This window comes from Macaca nemestrina, chromosome 13, assembly GCF_043159975.1.
Source record: "Macaca nemestrina isolate mMacNem1 chromosome 13, mMacNem.hap1, whole genome shotgun sequence".
Lineage (NCBI taxonomy): Eukaryota > Metazoa > Chordata > Mammalia > Primates > Cercopithecidae > Macaca > Macaca nemestrina.
Genome location: NC_092137.1, coordinates 82,280,407 through 82,301,111, shown reverse-complemented (window position 1 = coordinate 82,301,111; position 20,705 = coordinate 82,280,407). Strand labels below are relative to the sequence as shown.

Below are 20,705 nucleotides of genomic sequence, written 5' to 3'. Positions count from 1 at the left end.
CAATAACTATGTGCCTAGGCAATGAACTTTTTGTGATGAATTTCCCAGGTGTTCTTTGAGCTTCTTTTATTTGGATGTCTAGATCTCTAGCAAGTCCAGGAGAGTTTTTTTCTTGATTATTTTCCCAGATATGTTTTCCAAACTTTTAGATTTCTCTTCTTTCTCAGGAATGCCAATTATTCTTAGATTTGGTCATTTAATATAATCTCAAACTTCCTGGAGGCTTTATAATTTTCGTATTCTTTTTTTCTTTGTCTTTGTTGAATTGAATTAATTCAAAAATCTTGTCTTCAAGCTCTGATGTTCTTTCTTCTTGTTGTTTGATTCTGTGGCTGAGATGTTTTAGTGCATTTTGCATTGCTATAAGTGTGTCCTTGATTTCCAGAAGTTCTGATTGTTTTTCATTTATGCTATCTATCACTGAAGATTTCTTCCTTCATAATTTGTGATATGGTTTGGCTATGTCCTCACCCAAATCTCGACTTGAATTGTATCTCCCAGAATTCTCATGTGTTGTGGGAGTGCCTGAGAGGATAGGTAATTGAATCATGGGGGCCAATCTTTCCAGTTCCATTCTCGTGATAATGAATAAGTCTCACAAGATCTGATGGATTTATCATTGGTTTCCACTTTTGCTTCTTCCTCGTTTTCTCTTGTCACCACCATGTAAGAAGAGCCCTTCACCTTCAGCCATGATTCTGAGGCCTCCCCAGTCATATGGAACTGTAAGTCAAATTAAACCTCTTTTTATTCCCAGTTTTTGCATATGTCTCTATCAGCAGTGTGAAAATGGACTAATACAGTACATTGGTACCAGTAGAGTAGGGCATTGCTGAAAAGATACCCGATACTGTGGAAGCAATTTTGGAACTGGATAACAGGCAGAGGTTGCAACAGTTTGGAGGGCTCAGAAGAAGACAGGAAAGTGTGGGAAAGTTTGGAACCTCCTAGAGACTTGTTGAATGGCTTTGACCAAAATGCTGATAGTGATATGAAAACTAAGGTCCAGGCTGAGTCGATCTTAGATGGATATGAGGAACTTCTTGAGAACTGGAGCAAAGTTGACTCTTGTTATGTTTTAGCAAAGAGAATGGTGGAAATTTGCCCCTGCCCTAGAGATCTGTGGAACTTTGAACTTGAGAGAGATGATTTAGGATATCTGGTAGAAGAAATTTCTAAGCAGCAAAGCATTCAAAATGTAACTTGGCTGCTCTTAAAAGCATTCTGTTTTAAAAGGGAAACACAGAATAAAGGTTCAGAAATTTGCAGCCTGACAATGCCACAGAAAAGAAAAACCCATCTTTTTAAGGAGAAATTCAAGCTGGCTGCAGAAATTTGCATAAGTTGCATGGAGCCTCTCTGTGTCAGAGACCTTCACGGCAGCCCCTCCCATCACAGGCCAAGAGGCCAAGGAGGAAAATGTGGTTCCATGGGCCAGGCCGAGGATCCCTGTGCTGTGTTCAGTCTAGGGACTTGGTGCACTGGGTCCCAGCCACTCCAACAGTGGTTGAAAGGAGCCAACACAGAGCTCAGGTTGTGGCTTCAGAGGGTGCAAGCCCCAAGTCTTGACAGTTTCCACATGGTGTTGAACCTGTGGGAACCTGTGAGTCAAGAATTGAGGTTTGGGAACCTCTGCCTAGCTTTCAGAAGATGTATGGAAACATTTGGATGCCCAGGCAAAATTTGCTGCAGGGGCAGGGACTTCATGGAGAACCTCTGCTAGGGCAGTGCAGAAGGAAAATGTGGGACCAGAGCCCCACACAGAGTCCCTACTGGGGCACTGCTTAGTGGAGCTATGAGAAGAGGACCACCATCCTCCAGAACCCAGAACATTAGATACATCAACAGCTTGCACTGTGCACCTGGAAAGGACAGACACTCAATGCCAGCCCTTGAAAGCAGCCAGGAGGGAGGTTGTACCCTGTCAAGTCACAGGGGCAGAGTTGCCCAAGGCCATGGGAAGCCACCTCTTGTATCAGCGTGACCTGGATGTGAGACCTGGAGTCAAATAAAATGATTTTGGAGCTTTAAGATTTGACTGCCCCACTGGATTTTGGACTTGCCTGGGCCTTGTAACCCGTTTGTTTTGGCCAATTATTCTCATTTGGAATGGCTATATTTACCCAATACTTATATTCCCATTGTATCTAAGAAGTAACTAGCTTGCACGCAATCTCGGATCACTGCAAGCTCTTCCTCCTGGTTTCACACCATTCTCCCATCCAGCCTCCCGAGTAGTTGGGACTACAGGTGCCTGCCACAATGCCCAGCTTTTCTTTTTTGTTGTTGTTTTTTTAATTTTTAGTAGGGACAGGGTTTCATCATGTTAGCCAGGATGGTCTCAATCTCCCGACCTCGTGATCTGCCTGCCTCAGCCTTCCAAAGTGCCGGGATTACAGGCATAAGCCATGGTGCTGGGCCACTGTCTTGCTTTTGATTGTACAGGCTTATAGGTGGAAAGGATTGTCTTGTCTTAGATGAAACTTTGAACTGTGGACTTTTGGGTTAATACTGAAATGAGTTAAGACTTTGGGGGGACTGTTGGCAAGGCAAGATTGGTTTTGAAATTGGAGGACATGAGATTTGGAGGGACTAGGGGTGGAGTGATTGGTTTGGCTGTGTCCCCACCCAAATCTCAGGTTGGATTGTATCTCCCAAGATTCCCATGTATTGTGGGAGGGACCCAGGGAGATATAATTGAATCAAGGGTACCATTCTTTCCCATGCTATTCTTATGACACTGAATAAATCTCATGAGATCTGGTGGGTTTATCAGGGGTTTCCACTTGGCTGCTTCATTTTCTCTTGCTGCCACTATATGAAAAGTGCCTTTCACCACCTGCCATGATTCTGAGGCCTCCCCAACCATGTGAAACTGTTAAGTTCAGTTAAGCCCCTTTTTGTTCCCAGTTTTTGGTATGTGTTTTTCAGCAATGTGAACACAGACTAATGCATCTTTATAATTTTTTTATTTCATTAAATTGGACTTGACCTTTCTCTGGTGCCTCCTTGATTAGCTTAATAATCAATCCTCTGAATTCTTTTTCTGGAAAATCAGGGATTTCTTCTTGGTTTGGATCCATTGCTTATGAGAGAGTGTGGTTTATTGATGGTGTTAAAGAAATCCATTTTGTCATATTACCAGAATTATTTTTCTGGATTCTTCTCCTTTGAGTAGGCTATGCCAGAGGGAAGATCTCAGGCTAAAGGTCTCCGTTCAGATTACTTTCTCCCTTGGGGTGATCTCTTAATGTAGTACTCTCCCCATTTTCCTAGGGATGGGGCTTCCTGAGAGCCGAACTGTGGTGTTTGTTATTTTTCTTCTGGATCTAGCTATTTATAGCAGCACCTGCTTCAGTGGAGGTGGAAAAAGAGTGAAATGGACTTTGTGAGGGTTCTTGGTTGTGTGATTGTTGTTTATTGCACTAGTTTTGTGCTGGTTTGCCTCCTGCAAAGAGCAGATGCTTTCAAGAGAACATCAGCTGTGGTTGTATAGGATCAGGCAGTGGGTGGAGCCCTAGAACTCACAAGAGAAATGACCTTTGTCTTCAGTCACCAGGGTGGGTAGAGAAAGACCACCAGGTGGGGGCAGGGTTAGGCATGTCTGAGGTCAAATTCTCCTTGGGCAGGGCTTGCTGTGGCTGCTGTCAGGGCTGGGGGTATCCTTCCCAGGTCATTGGAGTTATGTTCCCAAGAGGATTATGGCTGTCTCTGCTGTGTCATGCAGGTTTCCAGGGAAATTGGGGAAGCCAGCAGATACAAGCCTCACCCAGCTCCCATGCAACCCAAAAGGCTGGTCTCACTCCCACTGTGCCCCACCCCAACAGCACCCAGTTTGTTTCCAGGCAATGGGCGACTAGGGCCCAGGCTAACAGCCTCCCAGTTGAAAAAGAAAGCAGGGCTTCCAGGTTTCATGCCTCCTTGCCTGCCCACATCTGTACTCTGGATTCACCTCCTCCCCCAAGTGCTGTCCAAGAAACTTTATGTTCAGTTGGAATTGTTACAAAGTTCAGCTGGAGGTTTCCTTCTCCATATGATCTTTTCCCAGTTCCTCTGGCAGTCCTCTCTAAGGACCTCTGTGAGATAATGTCAGAAATGGCTTTTGTGGAGACCAAGAGTGCCCACAAGACTCTTCCTGCTTTTTCCTCTATTCCTGAATTTTGCTTGGCTCTCTAAGTTATCTCAGTTCCAGGTAAGGTCAGATCCTTCTACTGTGACCTGGACCTTCAGACTCCCCAGTGAGGGGGTGTGTTTGGGGGCAGATGATCCCCCTTTTACATTTTCACACTTTGGGCTCTCACAGTATTTGGGCTGTCTCCAGTGTCTGTAGGAGCAATCCACTTCCTTCAAAGGATCTGTAGATTCTATCAGCTTTCCTGGTGTGTTCCTGCAGTAGTTCATGGAGCAAAATTTCACAATGTAAGTCTCCACATGCTGCTCTGTCTGTCTGAGTGGGAGCTGCAATTTAGTCCTGCTTCCTACCCAGCACATTCCTCATATCATTTGTATTCCATTCTTTAGTTCTTTTTTTCTATAAACTGAAAATGGATATATCTTCTGTTGGCTTTAACATGACCTAGAAAATATGTGTAGGGCACTTACTTGTCAGAAACCCCTTTATTTGAATCGGATTGTACATGAGACTTAATCCCTAGAGAATTCCCAGAAAAGATTACTCAAAGAAAGTATATTAACTGAAGAAAAAAGAGAGCCATCTGTCTTAGCTGATCTAGACATCCTGAAGTACGAAGCCACAGGAAGAACTATATATTTCTTCAGACAAATATTAGCTCAGGAGTACAATACTCAAAGCCATATGCTTGATTTAGATTACAGTAATCACACAGGACTATCTCCACTTTGAATATTCATATTCCATCAAAAAATATAAGTTAAAAAAAACAGCAAGCTGATGTAGGAAAATGGTACCTACAGGTATACAAGAGACATCAGATCACGAAACTTTTCAAGACCTTACAAAAGAGTGTGTTGGTTTGCAATCCTCTGCTTATCAAAATTCTGTGTCTGTGGTGCCCTCCATCTGTCTTGGCAGGTATGAGGATAAAATTATCCGTTCTTTATTAGCATATGTTTTACTTCTCAGATGTTTGTTTATGGGAAAAATTAATGTAGCATGCAACTTGCAATTAGTTTTTACACTGTTAATGACAGGTTCCCATAAAATGCCTTGCATTGAAATGTGGAAACTGATGGCATTAATAAGGTTTGTGGATGCTTATACTCAGGACTGCAAAAAGAGGTGAAATCAATAGAGTTTACCTATAAAAATTGAGCCATTTGACAAGATTGCTAAGAATTTTGCAATTGGCTACCTGTTTGGTAACTTGAATATTAAGTAGTAATTTATGGCAAACATCTTTGATATAATTTGGCCATAGTGGTCACAGAGTGAGCAAAATAGTTACTTTTATGTGATTTATGTGTATATACAATTACAGGGAGAGCTTCAGTTCACATTATATTGGAAAATTGCTCTGTACTTGGTCTGAAAGATACATATGTGAGTAAGGCATGGTCCCTGTTCTCCAGGACACTAGTTATAACAATGACTCCTACACAAGTTCTAATTCATCAACTTGAGTTAGATCTAGGCACCTGCATTTTTTTTTTTTTTTTAAATAGAGATGAGGTCTCACTCTATTGCCCAGGTTGGCCTCAAACTCCTGGGCTCAAGCAAGCTTCCTGCCTTAGCAGGAAGTGCTGGGATTACAAGCATGAGGTACTGTGCGCCTGGTGGGACCTGCATTTCTTTTTAATCCTCATATATATTGTAACTGTTAGCTAAAAAATGAGAATGTTTATTTATCTAATTCCATTTTTATTCTTTAAATGTACTATTATCTCCACCTGAAGTGATTTCCTCCAGTTTTTCACAGCTTACACAACTTAAAAAATGAACCTATGTAACATTTCTCATGACTCCTCAGATCACAATTCCCAACACTTTCTGATTATCATTTTGTTCTCTACTTGGGGATGATATATATAGAAGTAATTAGTGTTGAATACAGGACTAATTGTACTATAATAAAGTCATAACATTCATTGAGAATACAAAAGTTGGGTATATTCTGACTTGCAAGTAATTCTAATGGGCATCTTGACACAGTGAAGACTATCCAGACTTTGACAGTTGGTGTAGATATTCTCAATTTTCTTTCCATGTCTAAGCATGACACTTCTGTTTCTTCTCCATGTCTGGAAGCCTGACTGCATCTGTAAGAGTCTTTTCAATTTCAGGTTCTGGTTGAAGTTAACTGATTGAGAACATGGGCATGAGATCAGACAGAGGAAAGCACTTACTATTTATTCTTCCTTCCCTGTCATCCTATGGATTGAAGACTAGTCCTACTATAGGTCATAGCTGCTCTCCTACACTTGTGGTTTCCCTGGGAATCTAGCCAGTACTACCTCTTTCATAATTTTAATATTAATATTCACCTTTTTAAACATTATAATTCAATGAATTATAATATATTCACAGTTATACACCCATTACCACTCTAATCACAGAACATTTTTATCATCCTTAAGAGAATCTCATATTTCTCAGTAGTCACTCCTCATTCTCTCTTGCCCCTATCCTCTTTCAACCATTAATCTACTTTATGTTTTTTTATTTTGTTTTTTTTTTGTTTGAGAAGGAGTCTCACTCTGTCACCCAGGCTGCCGTGCAGTGGTGTGACCTCTGCTCACTGCAACCTCCGCCTCCCAGGTTTAAGCGATTTTCCTGTCTCAGCCTCCTGAGTAGCCAGGATTACAGGTGTGCACCACTAAGCCAGGCTAACTTTTGTATTTTTAGTAGAGATGGGATTTTCCCATGTTGGCCAGGCTGGTCTCGAACTCCTGACCTCATGTGATCTACCCACCCCAGTCTCCCAAAGTGCTGAGATTACAGGCATGAGGCACCACACCGAGCCCTTCTTTATGTTGTCATAGATTTTCTATTCTAGACATTTCATATAAATAAAACCATATAGTATATGGCCTCTTGTGTCGGGCTTCTTTTGCTGTGCATACATTTCTTAAGGTTCATTCATATAGCATGAGTCAATATTCTCTTTTTTATGTCTGAATGATATTCCATTTTGTGGCTATACCATATATTGTTTAACCATTCAGCAGTTGACAAACATTTGCATTGTTCCACATTTTGCTATTATGAGTAATGCTCTCCAAACATTCATGTACAAGTTTTTGTGTGAAAATATGTTTTAAATTCTTGGGTATGTACCCAGCAGTAGAAATCCTGAGTCATAGAGTGAGTTTCATCTTGTGAACAATTATCAGGCTGTTTTATAAAGGGGCTTCATCATTTTACATTTTCACTAGCAAAATATTCCAGTTTCTCTTCACTCCTCCCAGGATTTCGTATTGTCTTTTGATCCTAGTGTGAGTAAAGTGGTATATGTCATTGTGGTTGAACACAATGTGTATTTTCCTATTAATTAATAACATTGGGTATCTTTTTATGAGTTTATTGGCTATCTGTATATCTTCTTTATAGAAATGTCTATTCATATCCATTTTTAATTAGGTTATCTGTCTTTTTATTATTGAGTTGTGAGTTCTTTAATATATTATAGTATTAGATTCCTATTGGATACATTATTTGTAAATATTCCTACTATTCTCAGACTTACATTTTCACTTTTTAATAGTGTCTTTGAAGAACAAAACTTTTATACTGATGAAGTCAAATTTATGTTTTGCTTTGGTGTTTGTGTGTGTCAATCTAAGAAATAATTACGTAATCCACGTTAAGATTTATATCTATATATTCTAAGAATATTATTGTTTTAGCTCTTAAATGTAGTTCTTTGATCAATTTTGAGTTAAATTTTGTGCATGCTGAGTTAGGATGATTTTGCATTTGCATATACAGTTGTTGCGGCATTATTTGCTAAAAAAAGAGGATTCCTTTCCCTTTTACTTGTCTTGGAAAACTTTGAAAATAAATTTACCAAAAACATGAGTTTATTTCCAGACTTTCGATTCTATTCTTTTTGGTCTATATGTCTATCTTTATGTCAGTACCACACCGTTTTGAAAACAGTCGTTTCGAGGTAAGTCTTGAAAAGTGTGTCTTTCACTTTTTGTTATTTTCAAGATTATTTTTGCTTTTCTGGGTCTTTTCATATCTGTGTAACTTTTAGGATCAGCTTGCAAATTTCTACAAAAAAGGCAGCTAGGATTTTGATGGGATAGAACTGAATGTATACATTAATTACATAATAGCCACACAAGCCAGAAGAGACTGGGCACCTTATTTCAGTCTTCATACAGAAAAAAAAAAAAAATACCAGCAAAGAATTTCATATTCTGCCAAACTAAGCTTCCACTAAGCTTCATAAATGAGTAATAAAATATTTTCCAGACAAGGATACACTAAGGGAATCTGTCACCACCAGACTGACCTTACAGGAAGTGCTCAAAGGAGTTCTAAACATTAAAACAAAAGAACAATACTTGCTACCATAAAAGTACACATAAACAGAAAGTAAAGAAATCTTATAAAGCTGTTACACAATTAAACCTAAGAAGTAGCTTACAAAACTATGACTGGAACAAAATCTCACATATCAATATTAACCTTGAACATAATAGGCTTAAATGCTCCATTTAAAAGATATAGAGTGGGAAATTGGATTAACAAAGAACAAAGTCTAACCTTCTACTGCTTTTAAGAGACCCATCACACATGTAATGACACAATAGGCTCAAAGTAAAGGGATGGAGAAAGATCATGCAGGTGGAAAACAAAAAAGAACAGATGTTGCTATTCTTGTATCATATAAAACAAACTTTAAAGTAATAAAAGACAGAGAAGGGCTATTATATATTGATGAAGGGTTCAATTGAACCAGAAGATTTAACTCTTCTAAATATATATGTATCCAACTTCAGAGCACCCAGATTTCAATAACGAACATCACTAGACTTAGAAAAGAGATCAAAAGACATATGATCATAGTGGGGAATTTCAACATCCCACCATTAACACTAAGCAGATCATCAAGACAGAAAATTAACAAACTCTGGACTTAAACTGGACTTTTGAACAAATGGACCTAATAAAATCTGTGAAATACTCCAACAAACAACCACACAAAATATATTCTTCTCATCTGTACACGGAACATTCTCTAAAATTGACTACCTGCTAGTAATAAAGTAAATCTAAAAAAACTCAAAAAAAATCAAAATTATATAAAGCATCTTCTCAGACTAGTGTGGAATAAAACTAAAACTCGGTGAAAAGAGGAAATTTCAAAAAGCACATAAGTATATGAAAACTAAACAACTTGCTCTGGAATGACTTTTGATAAATGGTGAAAGTAAGACAGAAATAAGAAAATTGAAATTAATGAAAATAGAGACGACATACCAAAACCCCTGAGATACAGCAAAATAAGTGTTAACAGAAGAGTTTATAGCACTAAATGTCTACATGAAAAACATAGAAAACTTTCAAATAAACAACCTAATGTTACACCTAAAGGAACTCAAAACAAGGAAGAAAAAAAAAAAGCTAGAAGAAGAAAAGAAATTTAAAAGATTACAGCAAGACTAAATAAAATACTATACAAAGAGGAAACAAAATGATAAGCTTAATCTTTGAAAGGATAATCAAAATTGGTAGACTGATAGCTATGTTAACCAAGAAAAAAGACAGACAATTCAAATCAGCATAGTCAGAAATGACAAAGGTGACATTCCAACTGATACCAAAGAAATACAACAGATACTTGGAGACTACTATAAACCTCTCTAAGTGCACAAACTAGAAAACCTAGAGAAAATGGATAAATTCCTGGAAATATACAACCTCTCAAGATAAAACCAGGAAGAAATTGAAATCCTGAATAGATGAGTAGTAAATGAGTAGTAGAATTGAATCAGTAATGAAAATAATCTCCCAACAAAATAAAGCCCAAAACCATATGAATTCAAAGCCAAATTCTGTCAAAAGTACAAAGAGCTTTTACCAATCTTACTAAAACTATTCTAAAAGATTGAGGAGAGATTTCCCCTTAACTAAGTTTATAAAGCCAGTATCATCCTGCTACCAAAATATGGCAAGGAAAACAAACAAACAAAAAATAGACCAATGTTCCTGATGTGTAGAAATGCAAAAATCCTCAACAAAATTCTAGCAAACCAAATACAACAGCACATAAAAAGATAATTTATCAAAATCAGTTGGGCTTTATTCCTGAAATGCAAAAGTAGTTGAACATACACAAATCAGTAAAGGTGATTAACCACATAGGTAGAATTAAAAACAAAAACCATATCTCAATACAGAAAAAATATTTTATATAATCTAACATCCCTCCATGATGACAAGCCTTCAACAACCTAGGCATCAATGGAACAAACCTGAACTGTCTATGACAAACACAAAGCCAACATCATACTGAGTGGGCAAAAGTTGAAAACATTCTCCCTAAGAATTGGAACAAGACAAGGATATGCACTCTCACCATGCCTATTCAACAAGTACTGGAGTTCTAGTCAGAGCAATCATGCAAGAAAAGAAACTGCTATGCATCCAAGTAGGAAAAGAGAAAGTTGTGTTATTTCTGCTCACTGATGTGATCCTAGGCCTAGACAACTCCAAAAATTCTAAAAAGCTACTAGACCTGATATACAACTTTAGTAAAATTTTAGGATACAGAATCAATGTGGAAAAAGTAAGTCATATTTCTATACACTGATAATGTTCAAGCTGAGAACCAAATCAAAAAACTCAATTTACAATAGCCATACACAAAGATTAAAAATCTAGCAATACATTTAACCAAGAACATGAAAGAGAACTACAAAACACTGATGAGAGAAACCATAAATGACATAAACAAATGGAAATGCATTTCGTGCTCATGTATTAGAAGAATCAGTATCGTTAATATGACCATGGTGCTCAAAGCAATCTACAGATTCAACACAATTCCTATCAAATTACCAACATCATTTTTCACAGTATCATTAAAAATTCTAAAATTCATATAGAACCAAAGAAGAGCCAGAATTGTTAAAGCATTACTATGCAAAAGGAACAGAGCCAGAAGCATCACATTACATGACTTCAAACTATACTGCAAGCCTGTGGTAACCAAAACAGCATGGTACCAGTATAAAAATAGGAACACAAATCAATGTAATAGAATAGAGAACCCAGAAACAAAACCAAATATCAAACACCTACAACCAATATTCAACAAATTCAACACAAATAAACAATGGGGAAAGGATATTCTATTAAATAAATGGTGCTGGGAAAACTGGCTAGCCACATTCAGCAGAAGGTAACTAGACCCTTATATTTCAATATATACAAAAATTAACTTATGATGGATTAAAGACTTAAGTGTAAGACTTGAAACTATAAAAGCCCTAAGAAAAATCATAGGAAAACTCTTCTGGTCATTGACCTAGGCAAATAATGCATGAGTAAAACTTAGAAAGCAAATGCAAACAAAAATAGATAATTGAAGACTTTTTGCACAGCATAAGAAACAATCAACAGAGTAAACAGATAACTGACAGAATGGGAGAATATATTTGCAAAACTATAAGGAATTTTGTCAATAAGACAAAACAACCACATTAAAAAGCGGGCAAAGGACATGAACAGACAATTCTCAAAAGATGACATACAGGTTGTGAACAAACATGAAAACATGCTCAGGATCACTAATCATCAGAGAAATGTGAATCAAAACCACAATGAAATACCTTCTCACAACAGCCCAAATGGCTGATTAAAAAATCAGAAAATAACAGATGTTTGCCACAATGCAGAGAAAAGGGAATGCTTATACATTACTGGTGGGAATGTATATTAGTTCAACCACTATGGAAAACAGTGCAGAGATTTCTTAAAGAACTAAAAGCAGAACTACCATTCAACCCAGAAATCCTACCATTGGGTGTCTACCCAAAGGAAAAGAAATTGATCAAAAAACACTTGTACTCATGTGTTTATAACAGCAGTATTAACAATAGCAACCTTAGTGCCCATCATTGGTGGACTGGATTAAGAAAATATGACACAGATACCAAGAAATAATATCCAGTTGTAAAAAATGAAATCATGTCCTTTGCAGCCACATTGATGCAGCTGGAAGTTATTATACTAAGAGAAATAACCCAGAAACAGTAAATCAAATATCACATTATCACTTAAAAGTTGAAGTTAAACAATGGATACACATGGACATAAAGATGGAAACAGTAGACACTGGGGACTGCAAAATGGCGGAGGGAGAAAGAGGGGTGAGGGCTGAAAAACCACCCATTGTATTATGTTTACTATTTGGGTGAAGGGTTCACTAGAATCCCAAACTACCACCATTGTGCAATATACCCATGTAACAAACCTGCACAAGTACCCCCTGAATTTATGATTTAAAAAAAATTAGGTAATACATTACCTTAAAAATGAAAAATTTCAATCCATTAATTTAGGATGCTTTCTTATTTATTTAGCTCTCAAATTTCCTTCAATAGTGTTTTGTGGTTTTCAGTGAACACATTTTGCACTTTTTGGGTTAAAGTTCTACCTAAGTATTATTTTTTATGTTGAACATAAAACTATTTTTAATTTCACTTTTTGATGGTTCATTGCTATATACAGAAAAATTTTATTTGTTTATATTGATCTTGTATCTAGCAACCTTGCTGAATTTATTTGGTCTGATAGTTGTATGTGTATTTCATACAATTTTCCGTGTGTATTTCATGCCCTTTGCAAATAGAGATATTTTCACTTCTTTTCAATCTGGATGTCTTTTGTTTCATTTTCTTGCTTGCTTTATTACTTTGACTAGAAACCCAATGTCAAACAAAAATGGTAAGAGTGGACATCTTGTCCCGTTTCTGATCTTAGGGGGCAAGTTCAGTCTTTCACCATTAAATATGCCCCTCATGAGGCTGAGAAAGTTTGCTTCTATTTCTGGCATGTTGAGTGTTTTGTTATGAAAAACTGTTGATTTTACCAAATATTTTAAAGTATCTATTGATATAATTATGTGTTTTTTACTTTTATTTTATTAACATGGTATTTTACATTGATTTTTGTATGTTGAACTTAGCCTGAATTTCTGAAATATATCCACTTGGTTATTGTGTGTAATCATTTTTATAAATTGCTGGATTCTATTTGCTGGTACTTTGTTAAAGATTTTTGTGTCTGTATTCATAAAGAATATTGGTCTGTAGTTTTCTTGGTTTCTTTGCCTGGTATAGGTTATTGGATAATACTGGCCACAGAGAATGATTTTAGAAGTATAAACTTCTCTTTCATTTTTGGAAAAGTTTGTGAAGGATTGGTGCCAATTATTTGATGGATATTTAGTAGAATTCACCAGAGAAACCATCTAGTCTTGGATTTTTTTTCTGTAAGCGAATTTTCTTGATTTTTACTTCAATCACTTTAATTTTTACACACATTCATATTTTCTATTTCTTCTTGAGTTTCAGTAGTCTTTCCAGAAGTTTTTTCATTCAATCCAGTTATTTAATTTTTTTAGATAACTTGCTTATAATTATTTATAGTACAGCCATCCTTTAATAAACACTGAGAATTGTTTCCAGGACACACAACTCTCCCTACCCCCATATACCAAACTTCACATATATTCAAGGCCTGAAGTAGGCCCTGGGGAACCTGTGTATACAGAAAGTTTACTCTTTGTATATATTCAGGTTTAACATCCTGAGAATACTGTGTTTTCAATCCATGTTTGGTTGAAAAAAAATTTACATGTAAGTGAACCCATACAGTTCAAACCTGTGTTGCTCAAAAATCAACCATATTCCGGGGCCGGGCACGGTGACTCGCGCTTGTAATCCCAGCACTTTGGGAGGCCGAGGCGGGTGGATCACAAGGTCAGGAGATGGAGACCATCCTGGCTAACATGGTGAAACCCCGTCTCTACTTTAAATACAAAAAATTAGCCGGGCATGGTGGCGGACTCCTATAGTCCAGCTACTCAGGAGGCTGAGGCAGGAGAATTGCATGAACCCGGGAGGCGGAGCTTGCAGTAAACTGAGATGACGCCACTGTACTCCAGCCTGGGAGACAGAGCGAGACTGTGTCTCAAAAAAAAAAAATAATAATAATAATAATAATAATAATAACCGTATTCCTTTATAATACCTTTTTACTTCTGTAAGGTTGGTAACAACATCTTTTTTTTTTCGAGACAGAGTCTCGCTCTATCACCCAGGCTGGAGTGCAGTGGTGCGATCTCGGCTCACTGCAACCTCCACCTCCCGGGTTCAAGTGATTCCCCTGCCTCAGCCTTTTGAGTAGCTGGGATTACAGGTGCACACCACTATGCATGGCTAATTTATGTATTTTTAGCAGAGACAGGGTTTCACCATGTTAGTCAGGCTGGTCTCAACTCTTGACCTTGTGATCTGCTTGCTTAGGCCTCCCAAAGTGCTGGGATTACAGGTGTGAGCCACCCTACCCGGCTCCCTTTCATTCTCTATTGTAATAATTTGGTCTTCTCTACTTTTCTTGGCCAGTCTAGCTAAAATTTTGTCTATTTTGTTGATTAAAAAAAAAAAAAAACCACTTGATTTTGCTGATGTACTCGGTTTTTCATCAGCTATTTATTTCCTTTGCCATTACTTTTCAATCTAATATGTATTATTTCTTTCTTTCTGGTGACTTTCTGTTTATAATGTTCTTTTTCTGGTTTCTTTACATGGCAAGTTAGGTTGTTGATTAGAGATCATACACTTACAGCTATTAATTTCCCTCTAACCATTGCTCTGGCTACATCCCGTAAGTTTTGGTATGCTGTATCTTCATTTTTGTATCTCAAAAATTTCTGATTTCCCTTGTGATTTCTTATTTGATTCACTATTTAGTAGTATGTTAATTCCCACATATTTGTGAACTTCTCTGACCCCTCTGAGCAGCTTAGGATTAATAAGTAATTTTAGCTATGAGTATTCCTGTTGTATAAGTCATTTCTTCTTTCCTCGTCCTATTCCAAACCTTTATAAATATTCTCAAAATTCACATGTCCTCAGATTCTTCTTTTAAATGTGCCACATGTTTTCTGATGGGATTCAAACATGAACAGGTAAATATAACCGTGAACAGGAATTGTGGTTGATGTACTAAATGAGGTGGTTGGAGAAGATGGGAAATGCTGTGAAGCACAGCTATCCATAGCCATCGAAGATATGTCACTGTTTTAATACTCTTTTATGTTTCCTTTAAAATCATTATTTTATTTAGTGTAAGGTGCTACCTACCGTGAGATACATCATAATTCAGTATACAAATTCCAAAGAAAATATACTGGTAACTAAACTATGTAAAACCATTAATTATAAGATACAGACAAATTTCAAGGAAGCTAAGTAATAAAAAATGCTCATCTTAAAATGTATGCATCATGAAACATCATTCCCTTTATCAACATGATATAGATTTTATAATTATAAAAAAAATTTAAAACAATCAATATCCATAGTTCCATAACCTGATAAGTGACAACATATATTTACTTTCCATATTATTTTATACAGTTTGATATTTTTATATGATTGAAGTGATGTAACTCCTTTATATGCTTTCTTTTGAAACACAAACTTTCACTTAAACTTGTTTTATAGCATTATATAAAATTTCTAACTTCTTTTTGATGGTTTTTAAGTGTATATGACATTGTTTAATCCCCTTCAGTTTGGCATTTATATTGTTTACAATTCGTTAGTATAATGATGCTGTTAAAAGCATATTTTGCATTTTATTTTGTAGAATTTAGGATTATTTTCTTAGAATACATACATTGAAATGAAATTACCTAGCCGGAGGATAATATTTAAGACCCTTGAAATATACTGCCAAATTATTTTACAAACATACTAATATCCCTTGTAATATAAGTGTATCATTTCATATCAATATAAAATGATAGTGGACAGGTGGGGGTACTCACCACTATACAGATGAGGAATAAAATCATAGTCTTTTTAAAGTCAGAGGTCAACCAAATATTTCCTTTGTACTTTCTATGTATAGAAATCAGAATACTTTCTATGTACAGTAACAAGAATACTTTCTCTGTACAGTAATAATGATCTGAAAGCTAGAGAACTACATGACACTTATTCTTGATTAAGGGTTTGCAATATTATGAATTGCTAAAAAGTCATATAGTATATACTGTGTGTGCTTTGAAGGGCAGTGTATCATCCAGATGTTTCTTATAGTATTCTTGACTCCATGGTACTTTATGTAATTCATGGCAGTGTGCTTCAAGTGCCAAATCAACGGTGGAGCCAAATCCTATGGGGATTCACAACAGTGAACAGGCATGCTGATTTGACTTTGTTTTGTATTTGTAAAGACTTATGGTAGAAAAGAAGATTAATTTGGTTATTAATTTGGAATATTTTGCAGAAAGCATAAGGAGACTATCCAGGGAGAGAGAACATTGCATATCAAACCACAGCTGTAAAACAAAGCTAAGATTTGGGGACAGGTGGATAAATTAAAGCAGCTTTTCAAAGAATATAATTCACATAAAAAGGAGAAGGGGATAGCTTAATCCAGCCCCCATTGGATTTACTCCAAATTAAAACCCTCCTCAATTTAAGCCCGTAAGTATGCGTGAATACCCTGTTTTTTCTCTTGGAGACATGCTAGGAAAGCCCTTTTTGAAGTTGACTAGGGGTGTAAGATTTGTTTTGCACAATTTAATGTATGAGGCAATGATTTATACCACTTGTGAACAGAAGATCTGTGAATCAGAGTGCAATCCTCCATAATTTTGTTCTTTGCCTTGCCAGGTGAAACCTCATGCAGCCCATGTTTCTGAGTGACTACTCATATTAGTTTGTAGGTTTGCCATAATAATTACCAAAGACTGGGCAGCTTAAACAACAAAAACATATTTTTTTTCTCACAGTTTTGGAGACTAAAAGTCTCACATCAAGGTGTTGGCAAAGTTGTTATATCTAACACTTCTCTGCTTGGCTTGTACATGGCTGTCTTCTCCACGTGATCTTCTTTTTGCATCTGTGTCCTAATCTCTTCTTTTTATAAGGACTACAGGCATATTGGATTAAGGCCAAGCTATGTGACCTCATTTTACCTAAATTACTTCTCTAAAGGCCCTATCTCCAATTACAGTCCCAGTTTGAGGTATTAAATACAAATATATAAATTTATATTTATATATTTATATTTATATATTTATATATCAATATATAAAATAAATATATATTAATATATAAATATATATTAATATATAAATATATATTAATATATAAATATAAGTTTGGTGGAATGCAATTCCACCCACCACACTACCGTTAGGTGTACTCATTGTTGACCCACCACAGACAAGTAATGTGAACAAAACTTTAACACTTTTTTTGTACACATTGAATAAGACTTGGATGTTTTACTTACTGCAGAATAATCTAGGGAATACTGAACGATAAATTTCACTCAATAATAGTATTTTATAGGTCAATCTGTGCTGAGAACAGTGAGCAAAAAAACCATAATATTTCTGCTCTAGTAGACTTACTTAAAATTTTAGTGTGTAGGTGTAACAACTGCTAAACAGAAAAAGTTTACCTCTGAAAAAACAGAAAAATCTACTTCTGATTGGGTAGATGGTGGGTTAAAAGCTTTTGTTGCTATTCCAATTTGTTAAGAAATTTGGAATTATGAACTTTTTTGAAAATTGATTTATGTATCCATATTAATTATATAATAAAACAATTTATATAAAAGTAATTGAAAACTATAAAACACTTTAAAGAGGTATTTAATTTGTTTCCCTCTGTTACGTGAATCATGTATTTTATACAACTAGGGCTTTATCTGTGGTGAATCTGAGGGCCAGAGAGTTTAATAAAATTATTTAACTTCACACCGCTAGATGGGAGACAAATATTAGGCCCATGAAAATGTGTGCTTCCAGACCTGGCATGTTTTTCTAGTTCACCATTGCTTTTTTTTTTCACTTGAGTTTTCTGATTCCAGTTTCAATTTGAAGGCAATAAGTCCTTGCCTTAAAGTCCTGAAGGAGAGATGAACTCTTCTGCCCATGGAGAATATAATTCTCCTTCTGTCCTGCATAATTAAGCACATAACTGGGTTTCTATTTCGTATCTCTTAAATACACCTTTTTTTTGGTGTAAGCTAGAGAACCCAGTGCATCTAATCTGTACATTATTCTGACATATAGATATTAACTCTTTAAGCTGAATTTCTAAAATATCTCAATTGATAATAATCCACTTTTTACATCCTGAGAAGTTAAAGCACTGATAGACTTCAGCATTTTATAATTATAACTAACTTGATTACTTTATAAATATAAAATTAAACCAGATATTGGCCTTTTTCTTTTTGTGTCTGTGGAATTGGCTGGTTATTTTTTTGCCTTTATGGAAAGATACAATTATGAGATTATTAAAATCCTATTAATATATGTGGACACTCTTCATAAGATTAAGTTTCTCTCTCCATAGTAGTCAGTTATATGTTTTCCGAAGATTTTGCCTTTACCTGTGAGCAACATCTTATATATTATACATGCCAACTGACAGTGTAATAGCCTGATAGAATCTTGATTCAAAGATGGTAGTACAATAATAAAAAGCAGTCAAAAATATTCAATAAAAGATATAAAAGTAGATGAAAAATATTTGTTTCCTGTGTATTTGAGCTTGCATTAGGAATTCTATAAATAATTTTGTATGACTACAGAGGTCAAGAACAGAACTCATTAATAAACATACAGATATTCCAAATAACTAGGCTTGAGATGCCTCCCCCCATCCAAACAAAAAAAGAGAAAAGAATATTTAATTAAGACAAATTGGTATTTCCTGTTATTGAAAATTAAATGTAAGGTTGAAGAGATACAGAACTTAATAAAGATTGTACTCTTTCGATTCTGGAAACAATTCGTAAATTAAAGTGAAATTCCTCCTGTTTAATACATTAACTTTTACTGTTCTGAAGTAAGTTTATTCTCCTCTCCAAATTTTGTTTATGGTGAAAGAAACAAAGATGTATTCATCATTACATTATCGTATTTTCTATTTTCAAGTTCTTCTAGGAAGTTTTCAGAGAAGCTTGTGGACCTCTTTAGGTATACCCAGAATTTCCTAATAAAGAAAGCATCACTAAACTTCTGAGGTCCATGAATAGCATGCTAGCTTATAGGTTGTATATAGCTACATCTGAAGGCTGATTAATGAGTTCTATTATTTTTTCCATCATTTTCTTCAGCATTAAACATCACATTTTTCATATGAGTAATTTTCCAGAAATTGGCACAATATTTTAATTTGGTAAATATTAATATTGTCCCTTAAATTAATTGAGATAGACTGAATCATCTAAAACCCAACTGATTTTAATATGTAGGTACAACATACATACATATGATTAGTTTTGTTGATGTGGGCACTTTATTTTCCCCCAAAAAATTTAGACTACAGAGAGATTCTTGAGATTTATACTATCAGATGTTCTGCAATCCTCTCGGGCCTCCCATAGTCTTAGATAAGTGGTCCTAATAACACTGTTTAAACCTCTTTGAGATTTAGTTCCCTCGTTTTTAAAATAGAAATGGTAAATCTTATTACCTAGATACAGACAATTTATTTCATAGAATTATCTTGTGATTTTTCATCCCTTTTATCCTTTCCTAAATTAAACTAGTTTAGTTTGTGGATCCAGTTATGCATTATGGAGTCTCCAGAGCCTTTCAAAAGAGTTATATCTAACTCATGTACCTCCTTTGCGTTACTTGAACTTATCATTTTCCCCTACTAATCTCTATAGCTGATCTTACCTTCCTTGTGAATCTTTATCCCATCGAGTAGATGAGAGTGTTAATTTCCCCAGTCAAAAGTATCCTATTCTCTTGTAGTTTATCTAATCTCTTTTAAGTTTACATATTCAGCCTATTGAAAGTTTTCTCTCTCACACAATTATGGTAAATAGGCTTGAATGGATGATTCAGTGTATTTAGAGAAATTAGTAATCTCTGAGTTCTGTTACCTCCTTTTAGTCCCCTTCATGGTATCTGAACACATGAATATATAAGAACTTAGCATACCTTGCAGTTTTGGAGAAAACAAGCTTTTATAAGGATTCAGTTTTTCTTGATTTTCACTGTTCTCTATTGCATATTGAGTAATTTGGTGTAATCCACTGGATTATTTAGTCCAAGGAATGTCTCATGATTGCTAAGCCACATCCTGGCCTACTGGACCATAATATGAGCCTCTTTCAGCAAATTCATCAAAGATGCAGGACCCTGTGGTGCACAGTATTCCACACGTAGCTGAGGAAAAGCCAGGGACAAGGCATCAGTTTCGTTTATACAAACATTTCACACTTACAGCACTGCACCTAGGCTTCTCAACCCTATTAGAAGTAGTAATTTGTACAGTTTCTCTTAAGGCTTGGGTACCTTGGTCTGCAAAGATTTCAGACATCCCATAGTCACTTGAATCTCTCTCTCTTCCTTCCCATCACCCCAAGAAAAAGGGAGGACATGTCTGCTCTTACGTGCCAGTCTCTTTCCGCTTCATCGGATCTCTGATTTAGCAGGGGGCAGATTCTCACATACTCCACGTTTTCGCCAGGATTTTGTCTTGCCTGGTAGGTGTAAACT

At 35.9% G+C, this 20,705-nt stretch overlaps 1 long non-coding RNA gene across 2 annotated transcripts in view; it reads right to left on the bottom strand.

Annotated features, from left to right (window-relative positions):
• The window catches only part of LOC105465346 (uncharacterized), a 182,125-nt gene that overhangs the window by 99,891 nt on the left and 61,529 nt on the right, over positions 1-20,705 (bottom strand). For both annotated transcript variants that reach the window (XR_011611947.1, XR_011611948.1), the window contains one exon: positions 20,145-20,372. This is a non-coding gene — a long non-coding RNA (uncharacterized lncRNA). The remainder of the gene's footprint in view (positions 1-20,144; positions 20,373-20,705) is intronic.